Here is an 18,920-nt window from a genome sequence, read left to right as displayed (position 1 = left end):
TGGGCAAGCAGTTTAATGCTGTGAATGACCCACACGAAATCCATACACGCAGAGAGAGAGGGCGAGTCCCTCGGCAGGGCCACAGCCCTGAGCTCTAACCGCTCATCTTCACGGGGCAGCTGGAAAGGGACAAGGGACAGGACACTGCTTCCTCTTCAAGGTTGACAACCTCCCAGGGAAGTTCTTAAATCAAAGATACTACTCTATAGCCTTTCCCTAGCTCTCACCAAAGCAGGAGCCGGAAAAACAGGCTTTTACCAAAGGTGTAGAAAATTCGGTACAAGGCAGAGCAGCGGAGCAGGGAAGGAAGACCCCCTCTCCCACACACGGGCGGGGACACATGGCACAGGGCCCACCTGCCTGGCAATTTCCAGCGGCTGCAGGAAGTTTCTCCAACAGGATATACAGACACGTTCAAGTCTGAATGTGACGGCAGAGGCCCCTCTGCACCCTTCTATCAGCCTGAAAACTCAAAAGCAGTCTCATCAGCCAAGCCAAACAGGAAAAAAAAAAAAAAAAAAAAAAAAAGGCACCTGTGTTTGACTCTCTGAAAAGGACGCTAAGAGGCACGCTGAGGGCACAGGTAGGTGTTCCTTCACCCTCAGGAGCTTATCAAACTGAAAAGAAAAATGTTCTCAATTGGCTTCATTGCCCTCTTTTTTTTTCAACATGGACTGTGCATGGCGAATTCCCTCGAGCAAAGAGTCACCGAAGCCTTTTAACAGGGGAAGGCTCAAGCACTTTCATTAAGAGCAACAAATCCGTCATGAAATGAATCTCATGAAATATGGTTATAGCTAATGTGAAGACATGTGCAATCTGACAAATGATTCAGGACGTATAACTATCTACAGGGCTTGTTTAGAAAGGAAAAAAGCTGCTAACCTGAGTCTTTAACTGGCTTTGCCTGTGCTTTTACTAGGTTTGTAACTGAAAGTCAGTCAATCATTGTGTCTCTCTGTCGTTTATCCGACCTTTTTTTCCCCTTTTCTTTTACTGAAGCTCAAATGGAGACTCTAGGATGACTAACTGATAACCTTACATTTTTTTCCTAAAAAGATCTGGTTAGTCCCTTATAGCAAAGGCCAACTTAGGCCACACCATTCTTTCTTCAAACAAATAATTTGCAAATGTACTATGGGTGCTTAAAAAACACAAACTAATTCAACAATGTTAAAGTGTTAAGATAATAAAACTTCACAGTTAAAGGCATTTTACATTTAAATACATTTGACAAAATCATTTAAATAAACTTTATTTTGAATAAAACTTTACATTAATTACAGCTTTCTACTTAAATGCCTCATTTTCTAACACATTCTCCCTCCTCGGGAAGATTTTTTTCCTGAATTATTCCACAGTTTTACAAACTTATTGAACACATGCGGTGGGTTTAAGACAGGGAAGGGAAAAATCTGTGGAACTAATATATCTGAGATATTCAGTTAAATAAAAATATTTTCAATGACTCAGCTCCCTGCCATGGAAAAAGGAATGAATGCCAGCCACCAAATTACGCAGAATATTAAAGAATGTGGTCCGGCCCACCTTTGTGATGAAGGCGCTGTCTGTGGTTGGACACAGCACTCTAGGCTGCGGCATTTGTGACACTTCCCCGTGTCCTACCTTCCCACAGAGAAGTAGGCCACCATCACGTCATCTCCCACAAAATCTTTCACAAGAGCTTCTGAATAATCTGGAGGGTACAGCACGGATGATGGTCCAACTGGCCTTCTAAGTCAACAGCCTAGGGTCAAAATTAAAACCGATTTGAAGATAGAAGGGAAAGCAACTTTTAGGGAAACTTCCCCAAGGCAATTCTTGCCATCTTGCAATAAACAGAAGGAAAGGAGAAAATGGAGTGAAATGCACTAAAATCTGATTGTCATTTGTCCTAGGGGAGAGCACTCTATTTAAGTCTGGTTACAATTTATGATTTATTCCCAAGTTTCTGGAGAGGGAAGTCACACATCAGTATGTTCCTGGCCATAGGTGTTGCACCCAAATTTAATGCTGCTGACTGATGGGTAGTGGCAGTCAACCAATTACAACATGGCCAGAGAGGTTTTTGAAAAGCAAACTCTGTCATTTACAATCAAGGACTGTTTTATGATTATTTGAGGCCATCCCTGCCTTCTTCTGGAAAAAGCAATGTTTCTCAAATTTATTCCTGTCATAAAGAACCCCTCTCTGCTCGACACCCACAGCAAGTCGTGTCCATGACTGTTTTCTAGCCCAAGTCTGTCATCTAGAGCTTCCCAATTCCTCTCTCCTCACCTTCCCTGTCAAATTGCTAGATGGCACCACCTACGCTGGCTGTCTTTGTTTGCTCACCTCCGGGAGATCCTCAGCCTAGGTGATCTGTCTTCTTGGGCCCCCGCAACAGTAAACAGTTCTTGTTAGCGCCAAATGTCATCATCGCCGTTCAGCCCTGATCTTTCTTGGGCTCTAGGCAGTAACATGGCTCTAGATGCCCCCTCTTTCCAGAGTTTCTGTACAGCACAAGCTGTCTTTCAGAAGAACATAGAGAAAGAGCCCACAAACCCTGAACCCAGATGCCTACATTTAAGCCAGCTCTGCATTTACTGGATGTGTGACCAGTCTGTAAGTCACTTAACCTCTTTCGGACTTAAGTATTTTTCATCTGTAAAATCAGGGATAATAGGAGCACCAAACTGTCAAGATGATTAAATGAATTTAATACATGTAAAAGCACATAAAACAGTGTCTGGCACACAGTAACTGTCATATACATTTTAGCTTTTATTGTTTCTTATCATAATTTTCCTCCTACTTCCCTGGTCTCGCCTTCTTTGTTAGTGTTTATCAAAGTTTGTTCCTAGAGTCTTTCTTTCCCCAAACTACAATGTCCTTCTACTTGCTGATGAAACCCAAATGTAATTTCCAGCCCACACCTATTTCTTAAACTTTAATCGTACCTGTGCAACTGCCTACTGGATAGCTCACATTCAACATGTCCGCAGCCAAATTCATCTTTCCTCCAAGCCTGTTCCTCCTCCAGTGTTCTCTTTCCCTAAAATTGCACATCCCACCCCCACAGTCATTCAAGCCAGAAAACAGGAATCATGTCTAACTCTGTCATGCCCCTCATCTTCCAAATGCAAACAAGCCCTGCAGATTCCACCTCCTAAATCCCTTGAATACAGCCATCTTCTACGTCTGCAGGAGCTAATCCAGGCCCCGCCATGTCTCTCCCGGACAATCGCAACGGCCTCCGTACTGGTCTCTTCACCATTAGTCTCACCCTTCTCTAAACATTTTTCAGACAGCAGTGGGGGAGGGCAGTCTTCTGACACTCAAATCTGATCATACCCCCAACCCTTTGCTTAAAATTCTTCTACATCAAAATGAATATGGCACACAAAGCTCTCCAAAATGGAATCTGGAATTTGCATATTTCTTAAGCCTCATTTCTCCTTCTCTCTCTTGGACAACATACAGCTCTTCAAATCTTTGCCACCTCTGGCCCTTACAGATGCTGTTTTCTCAGCCCAAAACCTTCTCCCGCTCCACCAATCTCCTTCCTTTATCTGGATAACTCCTATCCAACTAATTTAACTCAAGGAGACTTTCTCTGACACCTAAACTATATTCAGTTCTCTTAGAATATGCTGGAGCCTTCTCCCCAGGAATATGTCTCATGTTCATTTAAATATTTAAACATACAAATGAATTATGTAATTACAAACTGTGATCCATGCCATGACGGGAACTGTCTGTGTCCCTCGACAGACTATGATCTTACAAGGACAAGACCTTCTCTGAGTTTAATGCCCGAAATAATAGGCATTCAAAATATGTACCTATATAGAAAAAAATTGATGTCATCAATATTAACAGGAAGTGGTAGGAGGGAAGAGAAAGAAAGCCTAATTTTCTACCTGCACTTACCTGTTAGATTCTCTAAGGGCCTTTACTGTCAATGCCCATCTCCATACATCAACCATGCATGTCCAGTGTCATCTCAATAGCTCTGATGCTATGAAAGGTAACCTGTAAAATTCCTGGGATAAACCCTGATATATGCTTTCATTTGATCAACAAATATTACTAACTTGTTATATGTGTTAAACTGTGCTAGGCATTGAAGTCTATTCAAATTAAAAATTCACAGTGTTCCCACTGAGATTCAGTGGGTTAAGATTCCAACTGCAGTGGCTCAGGTTGGTGCAGAGGCATAGGTTTGAACCCCAGCCAGGCACAGCAGGTTAAAGGATCCAACATTGCCATAGCTGCAGCATAGGTTGTAGTTGTGGCTCGGATTCAATCTCTGGCAGGGAATTTCCATATGCCATGGGCACAGCCATAAAAAATAAAATAAAAAATGAAAAATGAAAAATCACAGAATGCTTAGAAGCTGGAGTTAAATGTCATTTATATCAAACGTCTTAAAAACATTGGCATATAAACACTGTGTGAAAAAAATGACTTTTAAAATTTAAAATCTGCCAGAATGATCCTGTCTTAGACTATAAGGTAACAAACAATAACTAGATAATGTTCTTACAGATAGAAATGACAGGCTAAAATAAGTTGATTTAAAAAAAAAAAGTTTTCTTTTTATCTTTTTACTCTCGATTTCTCTCAGTCTTCTTTTTCTCCTCTATCTGTATCTCTCTGCAATGGATAATACATCACACAACACATATAATGTCAGAAATGCCCACTGAGTTGAAAATTAGTCAAAAGAAATCAAACTAGAATCAAAGGATTGTCTAACATAAGAAGACAAGCATAATTCGTGTTGAAATCCGTATAAGATCAAATAAGAAATGCCATACAATAACCTTTAGAAAACAACTAGAACATGAAATTACTTATATAAAGTAATGCCAGATAATTTCTAAGTAAGGGCAGAATCAATTTCATGGACGAGAGATTAATTTTTAAAGTTTTAAATTATTTCCTTTTTGGAGTTCCCGTCGTGGCTCAGTGGTTAGCGAATCTGACCAGGAACCATGAGGTTATGGGTTTGATCCCTAGCCTCGCTCAGTGGGTTAAGGATCCGGTGTTGCTGTGAGCTGTGGTGTAGATAGCAGACACAGCTCGGATCCCACATTGCTGTGGCTGTGGTGTAGGCCGGCAGCTACAGCTCTGATTCAACCCCTAGCCTGGGAACCTCCATATGCCATGGGAACGGCCCAAGAAAAAAAAAGTTTTAAATTATTTCCTTTTAAAAAATGGTATGAGTATTTTGGGCAAGCTGAGCCATTGTGACTAACTCTAGAACTTGGTCTTAACTGCTTGGGACCTGGTCTTAAGCTGAATTGAATGTTTTAACTTAAACTTGACAACCCTGCTTTCTCCTATAAGTGATTCTTGAGAACTTGCTTGGAGGGTCTTATCAAGCAATTAGGACTTTCCACAGACCCCTGAAGAGAGGATCTGATCCAGGAGGGGAAGACTTAGAGAACTCATCCAGGAGGTGCTTCCACTTTTATCAAGGATATGGCTTTGGAAGGGACAAACACAGAATCATGCAGATTCAAGAAGACATAGCAGAGGACGCCTTTGCTCAACAACACTCCAGGGAGCCCTTCCCTGGTCACTCTATCTAAAATTGTAACCCACCACTACACTCTCCAATCAATTTTCCTGCTTTAATATTCTCCTTGCCCATTTCCAGCATCTAATATACAACATATTTTACTTATTCTTCTGTATAACTGTCTGCTCTCTGCAACCAGAACACAAGCTTACGAAGTCAGCGAGGATTTTTTTAGACATTGCATTCATGACTGTATCCCCACAGCTAGGCCAGGAAATGGCATGTAGTCATGCTCAATAAATATTTGTTGAATGAATACATGCAATCAAATCTGTCCTCAAAATCCATATGGTAGCTCAAGGTACATGCAGAGCATCTTTATCTCCACACGGTAAGTTTAATGTGGCAAGAAGTCTTGCCACAGATTAATTTAGAAACAGTTTCCTACACCAGTGACAGAGGTTGATAACAACTTTGTTCACTCAAGAAAAGCAAATCATGCCTGAATCACTTCAAGTGGATAACCCCAGACACTGCTCAAAGTCTCTGCCGACACTTGCATGAGTAGATGTCCAGAACGAAGAGGGTAATAACTCCTTTGTGTTTGAGAGTCACGAAAAAGAACCTGCCTCACACCAGCAAGAGAAGGGGGAAAAGGAAGCAGTAAGAATTCGGGGTCCGTAAGACGGTGACAGTCTGCACCCAACACGACTGTGTAATCCAACAAGCTCACACGCAGCCCAAGGAAAGGGACTGCTGCAAACAGTCAGTGTATCAGCGCCTCAGTCAAGAGCTGGAACACAGAACCCAATCCACCCGCAATGGCCACTCCGCAGACATGAGAGAAAATGCTGCTTTCTACTTCCCTGGATCACCATGTGAATCGGTATGTGGGACAAGCACTGATGCTGAGAATGCGCCGAGGCGGACTGAATATCACCCAGAATCCTCTGCCTGGCTCTCAAGTCTTGTTATTATGCCCAAATATTCAAATACTACCAGACTGGTTATTTTATCTTTATCATACATGCTTTCCTAGTGTCTATCTGTTTGCCTTTTTCTATTAGTCCAACTGCTCAAATCCCAACTTCCTCCAACCCAGCTATACTTTCCTTAATATAATGCAAGCTCTCCTCTTTTCTCTGCCTTCCTTGAGTAAACTAGTTCCTTACTTCACTTCTTGTCAGAATTCCTACAGAAATTATTTTTTAATCTTATAATTGCAAAGAATTTGAGCATCTGCAAAGCACATCCACATACCTTATTTCACTTATAAAAGTACACAGCAGAGTACTCTTTTATGGACCCATTTTTTTCCTTGCACTTACCAACCCTTATACCCTTTCTATAGCTTGCTTTTCCACGTCCTGGTAGGGGTTACCCTAGACTACACATGCTAATGAGAATGAAAATAACATTAATTTTATTTTATTGAAAGTATCCCAGAGCATTTGCCATGATAAAGACTGAGTCTCTTTAGTTACTTCAACATGAAACTGCTTGGTAACGATCCAAAGCAAAACTAATCTTTTTCAAAGTTTTAGTGTTATAATAACAATAGCAAAACATAATTCCCTGCTCCAGTCAGACAGCATATTATAATGCTTTACATTCAATTCTCTTAAAAACTATGGAAAATATAAAACACAACCATTTCATTGGTAAGTAAAGTAAGTCTTAAAAGTGTTAACTCTTTGGGAGTTTGGATCCGATCTGCATGACTTGAAAGCCAAAGCCCTTTGGCACCACACTCTGCCCTCAGACGCTGCTCCGTGACACAGAGTGTGAGGGCAAAGCTGCAGGGCAGGACAAAGTCATCTCAGCTGTTACCAGGGACATGTAGAGCATCGAGTACCATAAAATAGCATTTATTTTCATTACAGATGAATACATAGTACATGATGCAATTGCCTGGGGTCTCAGACAGAGTCCTGCAGAGACTAAGGCAGCAGCAGGAAAACGGGAAAAGGCAGAGCTAAACAAGACGAGACGTCTTCGTGTAAACCTGACCTCTCACCTCATCTCAGGACAGTAAGAGCTTCTCTGGGGCAAAAAAAGGTGGCAGGCTTCCCTTCCTTGCTCAACCACAGAGACTGCAGGTCCCTCTACTACAAACAGCCTCACCTTCTTTTCTTCGTAGGGTTACTAATTAATCTTCATTTTAACCAAGTTTGTCTGACTCTGTGAATACATTCAGGGTGTGAAAGAGGGCAGGATTCAGTGAGAGCCTCATTCATTAGCCTAACTGTCTAATTTCACTCTCCAGACATTGTAGTCAACTTTTTCCCTTATTGCCGTAAGTGAAGAAGCCATGACGTGTAATGCACGGTGTTCGGATTCTGCTCCACCACTCTCACTAACTCTGGGACCTTGCATAGGTTGCTTAACCTCTCTGTGCCACAACTGACTCATAATGATAGTACCTACCTCACTGTAAGGTATTGTGAAGAGTGAATGAGATAGTATGTGTGACGCACTTGGGAGACTGCCTGGCCCTATGAGCGTTTACTACTATAATTATAATGCATGTGTCAAAAGGATTGCAAAAATCCTACCTAATATCCAATGAAAGCTATGCTATATGGTTTCCATTTATTCCTCACCTAAGCCCTGTGAAGCAGATACTACCACTGTCCCAATTATAAACAAAACAAAAGCTCATAAAGATTATGGAGGAGTTCGAAATGACCCAGGCAGTAAGTGACAGAGTTAGGACTCAAGCCCTGCAGTGCGATATTCCAGAATCAAGCTCTAAACCACCACGCTATTTCCAATGGGTAACACTACGTGCTTACAGGTACTGACGTTTTGCTTTGTGCCAGGGATTGTTCCGATAACTTTAAATCCCTTAAATCTCTTGTGAAAATTAAGTGAAATTCTCAAAACTGCCTTCTGAGGCAGGTACATGTATTGTTCTTATTTTACAAATGAGAAAGTCAAGAAACCAGGCATTAGGTAACACGGCCCAGATCACACAACTAGCAGATGGCCAATAGAAGTGCACCTCCTCCTGAAAGGAGGGTAAAGCTGAGGTGCTAAATTTAAATCTCAGTGACCTGATATCAGAATGCACTTCACAATTTTCACAAAGCCAACTCCTCCCTGGCATGGCCAGCTAAACAACGTCTAAGCCAGAATGATTAACAGATAGTCAACCCGGGAATCATAAAAGAAGGAACTGATTAAATGCGAATTTATTCTGATTTGCCTTACTACTCAATCATCGTCCCACCTCTAACAGCGGCTATTTGCAGTAGTCATTTTCATGCTGTCCTCTACAATTTGAATTGAATCACTACCAGCAACCGAGTATCAGCTTTTCAGAGAAAGCAAGACTTTAGGTGGTTCCTGCCCCCAAAGAATTAGAGGCAATGAAGAGAGAGATGGCAGTCCACGCAGCTATGACAAGGAGAGACTCTGCCAATGAAGCGTTTGGCCAAAACTCACAGGAATCTGTGATGGATAACAACGGACTGGGGGCAGAGCCAGGACCACAGGAGTCCAATAGCCCTTGAAGTATTTATGACATTATTAAAAAAAGAGCTCTGGTTTGGTGAGCAGAACGCAGGTTTGGTTGTAGTCCCAGCCCCTCACTCAGCCTCAACACCATGCGCCGAGGGCTTGGTGTATGTTTCACATATAGATCTCAGGGGATCTGAGTTCATCCTGGAAGGTGCCCTTAGAGGCCCAGAGAGACACAATCAATAGCAAGGACAAGAACATACTGTTACGGATCTTGGGAACAGATTGAATAAAACACAAAGAGTCAGGAAGGAAGATGGCCAGCACATTTTCTTTGTGGAAAGATTGTGTGGGAGGATAACAATGTGCCATAGGAGACAACACCCATCAAACAATCCAGCAGAACAGAACAAGCTATCAGATCCTATATTCAGAGGACAATTAAATACCAATTTCCTAGACAAGAGAAAGCTCAGTTTATATTTTGTATATGTGTGTGTGTGTGTGTATGTATGACAATGAAAAAACTTAAGATCTGGGGGTTCTTCAGAATGTTATTCTAGGTAAAGAAAAGGTTGGTGATCAATTTTGTGGTCACAAATTAACTATCGGTAAACAAATAATGGATCAACAGGGTAGGGAACAGGAACCTGATGAGGAAAGAAGACAAGTCAACGATAATGGTAATACATCTGACTGAAACCAGAACAAAACCTGGAGATTCTGAGCCCTGAACGCCAAGTGTTCCGCATGCATCACCCTCACGATAACCTTACGGGATCAGAACCATTATTAGGACAGCTCACAGCTAAGGACACTGGAGCTTAAGGGACGTGTGACTTAAGTCGGATCTCATATGAGGAAACCCACATGGCCTAACTTTGGAGTTTCCATGCTTGACCGCTATGCTATACACTTGTGTGTCAAACTATTGGAAGTAGCCACAATTAATGAGAACACAGATGCAAGTACTGGACACACCAAATGCTGTGCCACCTCAAACTGCATAGAGAAAGGTCAGTAAAGTCAGGCACCTGATAGCCCTGAGAAGCCTGACCAGAATAGAGTGACAGGAATAACGAGCTACAGTGAAACTCACAGACTTAAATGATGTCTCCTAACCGGGAAAATAGTTTACAATAAGCAATATTCATGATAAACAAAAGAGAACGGGCTTCCGCATCTGGCTTCATCTTTCTATTTTGGAACGGACAGAGAATAGTTTGCTACTCAGGCATTTCATGGTAATGACTTTACTGTCATTAGCAACGACAGCAGTTCCGGGCAGCATTCATGTTTGCATAGCAGCCGTCCACATAGGAACAAAAGCATGTAGCAAACATTCTCATTTTTATTATTGATGGCTTGGACTAACAGAGCACCTTTCTGTCAAAAAGCTCATTAATCCTTCAGACTTTTGTGACACAAATAGGCAGGCTACCCATTCCTACATTTCACGGATGGAGAAACCGAGCTGCAAGGACCGCTGTACAATTGCTAAGTGATATGGTGGCTGGGTCTACAGTGAAATCTTAAAGAACCTAGCATTCTCCTTCCTTGCTGACTCAAGTCCTATCTCCTCTCAAACTTCTTCTTCCAAATTACCTGAACAGGGGGGCCTTCTCTAGCTACTGGACCCTCTGCAGCGATGCTGACTACCTCTTCTTCAAGCCGGATTCTCACGCCCTCCCTCCTCTAATAGCTCAGGCCGCCTCCATCCTTCCTCTTCCCCAAACCACTCCAAGTACTGCTGACAGATCCGCTTTCTTAGGCCTGCTCAGGAACCAGCAGCAGCTCTTCATGGTCTATAAGAACAGATCCAAATGCCTTCAGAGACCACTGACGACCTGCCTTAACCTGGCCCCCACCAATTTTTCCACCCCCACCTCTGACTGCCACCTCCTCTGTGCCTCGGTCACACATGCCTAACCCTTCTGAACCCCAGGCTCACTAGTCTCTTTGCTCGCTCTGGTCTCGCTTCTAGAATTAACCTTACCAACTCTGGCACTGCTAAAATCATCTTCACAATTCCACCCTGATGTTGTCTGCTCTGTGAACCCCTTCCAATTCCTCAGTTAAAAACGGCTGCTCCCTCCACCTCCACAACACCCATTTAGCCCTTACTGGTAGCACTTACACAGTCTACCTGAGGCACTCGTGCCTTACAGAAAAAAGTCCGTCTGTCTTATTAGGACGTTCTATCACTGAGATTCACAGAGTCACAATGTATCAGGCCCTGTGACAGCTAATAGGTGGAAAAGAGAAATCCGTCTCTGCCTCATGGAGGTTACAGTCTTACAGGCTTTCTCATCTCGACGTCCTCCTCTGACCAAACACACTGTTTTCTTTGATTTCCCAAGGATGGTACCATATTCTAGATGCATAAACGAGAGGTTAATTCATTATATACAAGAGGCACTTTTTAGAAGTGGTTCCTAAAGTACAGTACACAGAGACTGTGAGGGTCCCCAAGACTCTTTCAGAGGGGTCCCTGAAGTCAAAACTAACTCCAAATAATATTAAGACATAGTTTGCCATTTCACTCTCATTTTCTCTCAAATGCACAGGAGACAGCCGCCCAGGCTGCACGATGTGCGATATAGCAGCAGACCGAAGGCTTAAGTAGGTAAGAGAATTTCGCTGTCTTCTATTAAACCAGTCATTAAACAGATCTGCAAGAACCTAAGACCATGCTTGTCACTAAATTATTTTTGGCTTGTAAAGAAGTAGTTTTCATTAAAAGATACATTACTTTACCATCTATGATGGTTTACTATTGTAACTTCTTGCCTAAGTATTTCAAACCAATAGTGTCATTTCAGATACGGCAAATACCAAAGGGTATAATCCATATAAACAGAAGCGCTCAGGTGTCTCCATCATTTTCAAGTGTGTAAAAGAATCATGAGACCACGAAGTCTGAGAATGCTGCCTTGGAGCCCTGGGACCCATGTCTTCCTGTGGAACCCTAACCCAGACCATCTGGGTGGTAGTAACTGCACTGCTCCCTGACCTCAACCTCTGTCAAAGTAACGATGTAGCCTGTGTGTGAGAGGAATTGATCCTTGATGCTGCAGCCACAAGCACGAGGGAGGCGGCCTGTAACTATCTGAGGGGAAAAGGAAAGAAAGAAGGAAGGATGCAAAGGAGAGGAGGTGGGAGGGAGGCAAGAAGGGAAAAAGGAAGCACTGCGTCTTTTTCGTTCTTCCTTCTTCAAGATTTTACCACAGTAATCTGCCATTTAAAATATCTATTAACAAGAGTTCCCAGCGTGGTTCAGAGGTAACAAACCCGACCAGTACCCATGAGGACACAGGTTTGATCCCTGGCCTCGCTCAGTGGGTTAAGGATCCAGTGTTGCCATGAGCTGTGCTGTAGGTCACAGACGCGGCTCAGATCCTGCGTTGCTGTGGCTGTGCTGAACCTGGGAACTTCCATATACCGCAGAGGCGGTCCTGAAAGAAAAAAAAAGAAAGAAAGAATAAAAAGAAAAAGAAAATGTCTAGTAATGTGAATGTGTTGTACTGACATGATACCTAGGGTGATGAAGATGCTAACCGTGGAGCTCCCACTGCGGTGCAGCAGAAACAATCCAACCAGGGACCGTGAGACTACAGGTTGGATCCCCGGCCTTGTTCAGTGGGTTCAGGGTCCGGCGTTGCTGTGAGCTGCGCTGCAGGTCACAGATGAGGCTTAGATCTGGCGTTGCTGTGGCTGTGGTGTAGGCTGGCAGCTGTAGCTCTGATTCGACCCCTAGCCTGGGAACCTCCATGTGCCATGGGTGTGGCCCTGAAAACACAAAAAAATACAAAAAAAAAAAAAAGACGCTGATCGTTTCATCTAGTCTGTTGTTAAATCCCAATACAGTGTAGAAACCGTGTTTTTAAAGACAAATGTTCAAAGAATCCTCTCAGAAATAAATCAACAACAAACATTTGTGCACTCGTCCTTCAACAGCAGAGGATAATTTTAAGATAAAAATACAAATTCAGGAAACAGATGCAGTCAATTTGGTTGCAGATGCATTAATTATCTTAATTATGGATAATAAAGTCTCAATAATTAGAAGTGTCTCCCTATAACTAAAATATAATATCTCTAGATTTAGAGTGAGAATGAGTAGAATGAGGCCAAAGATAATAAAAGGGAGAGGGTCAGAGCAAAATTAGGCATAGACAAGTCTGTTTTGAAGACCCTTCTAGGAGCAGTGTGAAGAAGAGGTGAGAGCGACCCTGGACCAACCAAAGCTCGCATCACTGCATCCCTGTGTCCAATGCCTACGTCCTACCGCTGCTGCCACCAGGCCCAAGAGAAAGGGGGAAGGGGATGGCTAAAGGAGATAAAGCCAAGGGGCAGAACAGGCCACAGAGGAGACCAGCAAGGTCATCTGCTAAACCCGCTCCTCCAGAGCCAGAGCCCAAGCCCAACAAGGTGACCGCACAGAAGGGAACGAAGGTCCCCAAAGGGAAAAGGGCAAAGCTGATGCTGGTAAGGATGGGACCAACCCTGCAAAAAATGGAGATGCCAAGACAGACCAGGCAGAGAAGGCTGAAGGTGCTGGAGATGCCAAGTGAAGTGTGTGCATTTTTGGTAACTGTGTACTTCCAGTGACTACAGTTTCAAATACTATTTTTTATCAAGTTTTATGAGAAAAAACAAAAAAAAGACCCCTCTATGCCTCCATCCGGCCTATTCTCCCCTCTCAGCTGTCCAGGAAGCTGCTTTTCATCCCCATGAAGTCCCTTCACCGGCCAAGGCTACTCTCACCACTTGACCTGGCCTTCTGGCTATTAGTCAATGCTTTAATTCAAGTACAATTAACCCATATAATTCCTACAGTTAAGAAGAAATGTAAACAGCTTCTATCATAACTCCCTTATACACAGTTGAACCTCAACTGCGTTAAGGCTTCCCCAAAGAAATATTAATTCATGATGAAGCTGCAATGAACATCAAGTCCTCTTCCTTTTCCAGAGACGATATAATGAAAATTCTTAAATAATCTGCTGAACCCCTAACAAAGCACTCTCTTTCAGACCAACCTTGACTTCCTCCCCAGATAAAAACCCTTCCTTTATATTCCATTTCTTTAGTCTCCTATGTTAATGCATTAAGATATTTATCCAAGTGTGAATGTTACCTAGTTCGAAATCTATCATCACCAATTCACATCTTAAGCTGTTTATCAGATCAGCTCACCAACCAATTTACCTCATAACATGTGTTTTAATAGGAATAGTCCCAACCAAGAGAGTAAGTGGGAATTTTACATGATATCAGGTTCAGAAACAGAGAGAGTCAAGAACCAGAGGATGTTTCAGCTCCTGCATTTTTAACACAGAGTCAGACATCTATACTTAGGACCAAGACTAGAAAGAGAGGTCACCTTATGAGACCTGATGGCCCGTGACGTTCCCGTTGCCAACCTGAACCCTGACTGGCAAGAGCATAGTCGACAGACCCGTGACCTGCTATATTTGGTTAAAACTCATTAAAAAATGAGAAGCAGCTCAAATTGGTTCCTACCCACTACTTCACATAGTTTTTGCCTAATACATTTTGTGGGAAGGGTGCAAAAAATCTTTAAATCTTATAAAACTAAATTCCAAAGCAGAATTATGTTGATTCTTAAGATTTATAAATGACTTTCTAAAGACAATACTGCCAAAGTTGTCCATTCTCCAATTTAAAGGCATCTGAAAGTGGGCCTTGAGAATTTAAAGCATCAAAACCAAACAGACCTTCCAAAAATACAACTAGTAAGAAAACTTCAGAACACCTGACATATATAAATAATAATAATATATAAATATATATTATATATATAAATATATATTATATATATATATATTATATATAAATAATACATTTATCACATGTAACAAGTAATGTTAAGCTGTAGACTAAATTTCCCAGTAAGCCCTAATCTGAGAAGACCTCTTATTTTAACAAATCTTCATTAAGATCTCATCTTTTTAATTTAATGGTAGTTCTTCCTCTGATACTATTTATGAGAATATAGAGGATTCTTTATGAAGAATCTGAAATAGCCTAAAATTTATGCTGACTCATTCTTCAAATAAGCTCCATTTATTACTGGAAAACATTCTTATTTTCCTGATCTGATATCAAACTATGTGGGCCCTGTCAAACAGTGTAAATCACAAATCTATCTTCCTAAGAAATATACATTGAGGTACAACCAATCAGTGAAAAGCCTCTAAAATTTTATACAACATAAGGACCACTTTATATGTCTTACTAAGGTTAAACTGCCCTAAGGATTTACTTTCTCACCTTGGTAACTTGCGGCCATTGAGAAGCAAGACACAGCAGGACTGTAATGACACATTTCTGAATATTCTCTTATTCTTCCCACTTGTAAGATATTTGGTTCCACAAACCATTATGCTCATTTCTATCACTTTTTACTTTATATTACCATTTCTCAGAATCCCCGTTCTTACCCTTACCTGGAGTTCAAACCATATCAATTTTTAAGGCTCCATTCAGGTCCAAGCTTACCTTTAATTCTGAGAAGGATACAATATAGTAATAAAAGGAAGTGCTGCAGAGCTGGACTCCCTGGTCTACCACCACTCAGCGTGTGACCTAGGGCAACGTACTAAACCTCCTATGCTTCAGTTTGACGGTTTATGAAACAGAAATGTTCAGCAGGGTTTCTGTGACGATTAAATGAATCAGTGGGTACAAAGTGCTTTGAACAGTGCATGGCATAAAACAATCAATAATAACTCAGTAAATACTATCCAACATTATAATATTTATTATAACTCTCATTCTTCCTGCACCTCCTCTGGACAAGTATAAACACATAATTCATAAGGACCTTAGTTAGGCCTTAGCAGTCACTCAGGTCAGTCTCCCGCATAAAGCAGTACCACCTGTCAAACATTCTTAACATTTGGTCAACCACGAAGAGAGTTAAATACGTGCAGTGCTGAAAAGTTTGCTACTTTTCAAAAAGCACCGACTGAAAAACATTTCTAATGATCAGCAAGTTCCTTTATGCAGGGTGCCTACTTTCTGCTCCCTGGTCTCTTGCTTCTTCTCCTACACAATCTCCAAACAAACCTGCACCTTCCTTCCATCTTTCACACCGTATCCCCGTCTCTGACTGGTTAAAAGGACAGTAAGACACCTTGTTTAGAAAAGTAAAACAAATTTTGGCCACATGCATTCAACAACAATAACAAAACCATACTGTTATATGAGAAATTAAGTTAATCCTTGCTTCTTAGGGAATTAGCAAACAATATTCACATTTATCACCTGATATACTAAAATAAGACTATAGACTCTGCCAGGCTGCTTTCCAGATTGTATCCAGACTTACAATTTTTGGTACATTTTTTATAGTCTAGTTATTTCTGTACAAAATCTATGGTTTTTTTTCCTCCTTGGTTTTTTTTTTTTTTTCCTGCCTCTGTTTTTACATACATATAAAACTTTTCTTAAAAAAATTCAAAAAAATTTTCTTTTATCAACCATTCAACAAATATCCACTGAGGACTACCAAGTATCAGGTACTGTGCTAGGCCTGGAAAAGTCAAAGACAATTAGATCTGGCTCAAATTGCTCCCGGGCTAAGACAGATACACCGTTCATAAAACACTGTGGTGATGCAGTGAGATAGACATGCAGAGGCTGCCATGAGAATACCAGGAAGGAATGCCTAATGGAAGCAGTCAGGAGAGGGTTCTGACAGAGATAAGATCTAATGAAGTCTAAAGTGAGTCTAAGCAGTGCCTCGAAAACTTTAAATCACCCAAGAGACTTGTTTGAAAGATTCTGAGTCAGTAGATCTGGGTGGGACTTGAGACGCTGCAGCTCTAACCAAGCTCCCAGATAATGTCCATGCTGCCGGTCCCCAGAATAGTCTTGGAATCGCAAAGCTCTTAAAAGATGACGAAGGTCTAAGGAAGGGATGGGTGGGCTCAGCCCAGACAGAACGACGGTGTGAAGTACATCACGGAGGTGAGAAAGAGTTGAGTGCGTGAAGAGGCTGAGGGACATGTGTGCCCCCAGGTAACTGGAGGGATCATCAGTTCCTAAATCGGAGGTGGATGGGAGTGTGATATATTTTAAGGCGAAGGGAATTTATTACACAGGCAATGGAGCATATCAAAGTAAGCAAGGCTGTTACATGGCTACAACTGCAAATCAGATCTGGTGGTTTCATGGGTAGACTCATGAACAAGAAGATAATACACTATCTCGGAGTGACCGTCGCGGCTCAGTGGAAACGAATCTGACATCCATGAGGACGCAGGTTTGATCCCTGGCCTCGATTAGCAGGTTGAGGATCCGGGGTTGCTGTGAACTGTGGTGCAGGTCGCAGACGTGGCTCTGATCCCAATCCCCCATCACCGTGGCTGTGGTGTAGGCTGGCAGCTGCAGCTCTGATTCGACCCCTAGCCTGGGAATCTCCACATGCCGCAGGTGCAGCCCTAAAAAAAAAAAGAAGAAGAAGAAGAAGAAGAAGATGAAGAAGAAGAAGAAGAAAATACACTATCTTTAAATAAACCTACGAACAATGACAATGATGAGGGCCTAATTTTGGCAATAGCAATAGGTGTATTTCAAAGGGAACTGACATGAAAAGTGTTTAGGAAATAAAACAGGTTGATTGCATATTACCCTATTATTTTAAAAAATCAGGCAAGTTTCTATTTTTTTGCATTCTTTGCCAGCTTGGTGTCTATTCTTAATCTGACAGTAGCATGTGATGTTGAACAAGCCGCTTAATCTCTTTTCACACCAGGTTCCACATTTTAAAAGAGTAAGGAGTTGACCCAAATAAATCTTGTGGTCTCTTTAAACTCTAAACTTTATGATTCTATGAATTAAATTCATTTTTTATTGAATTATGGAATCATAAAGTGTATTCTTAAAACCTACCATAATAGCTGGAATGTTAATATAAATTGTATGACTAAGATCGAATCTACCTGGCCAACAGGTCCTAACACTTGAGACTTTTATAATCCTCCCTCTTCTTCACCCATGAAATTCACTACTGAGTTTGGCTGCTGTGTACTTAATGTCCTACTGAAGATTCTTGGGTTTGTGCCCTTATTATTCTTTAGCTGGATTCCTGCAGTAGCACCTTCAAAGTTCTCTCTGGCTCTAATTTAATCCCCTTCCAAACACTATCCAAGAAACCAAAGAACTCTGGTGTCAGAAAGGCGTAGATTTAAATGCTAAATCCGCTGTTTCTTAGTTATGTGACTGTCAGCAAATTATTTAACCTCTCTGAACCAGAGTTTCCTTATCTATAAATCACAAGCATGATATGAAGATTAAATGTTTATAAAGGGCTTAGCACAGTACCTACTACACAGTAGGAACTCAATAAATGCTAGTTATTACTGTGAAAGACAAATCTCACAAAGACTTGAGCCAACACTTCGCAAAAGAGCAAGATCAAATGCCCAATAAAAGGTGAAAAGATATTCTTCTTCATTGGTAATCAGCAAAATGCAAATTAATGCTTCCATGAGTACAATAAGGTGCCCACCTGATTGGCAAATTTTAAGAACTTAAAACCTAAGTATTGGTAAGGACATAGAGCTTCTTATATATTGAATGTAAATTTTAAGCACTTAAAAACTAAGGATTGATAAGGACATAGAGCTTCTTATATATTGAATATAAACTGATGCAACCAATTGGGGAAAGTATTTGGCAATATTTAGAAGAACAATGCGCACCTACCCCAAAACTCAGTAGTTCCTTTCCTTTATATGTATCCTAGAAGCTCTTATACCTGCATACTAGAATCTATGAGCAAGAATACACATACGTATAAAAGCATCATATATACTTAGTAATGATATTTATATATAAATATATTTAATATTTATCTACTGCACTTATGTAGAAATAACTCAGGTTATATATGTGTACACACACATACGCTCTTAAG

At 41.4% G+C, this 18,920-nt stretch overlaps 1 protein-coding gene across 30 annotated transcripts in view; it reads right to left on the bottom strand.

Moving 5' to 3' along the window:
- MAPK10 (mitogen-activated protein kinase 10) overlaps positions 1-18,920 on the bottom strand; it is a 454,812-nt gene that overhangs the window by 260,370 nt on the left and 175,522 nt on the right. For 5 of the 30 annotated variants that reach the window (XM_084973649.1, XM_084973667.1, XM_084973654.1 and 2 more), the window contains exon 3: positions 1,627-1,747. The exons of the other annotated variants lie outside the window; for them this stretch is intronic. The gene's annotated coding sequence lies outside the window, so the exon portion shown is untranslated. The remainder of the gene's footprint in view (positions 1-1,626; positions 1,748-18,920) is intronic. 30 annotated transcript variants of the gene reach the window in all.

Source organism: Sus scrofa, chromosome 8 (assembly GCF_054392235.1).
Source record: "Sus scrofa isolate SSC_HxYL_T2T_F1_AM1 chromosome 8, Sscrofa_HxYL_maternal_Yorkshire_Landrace_v2.0, whole genome shotgun sequence".
Taxonomy (NCBI): Eukaryota; Metazoa; Chordata; class Mammalia; order Artiodactyla; family Suidae; genus Sus; species Sus scrofa.
This window is presented reverse-complemented; position numbering and strand designations above follow the sequence as displayed.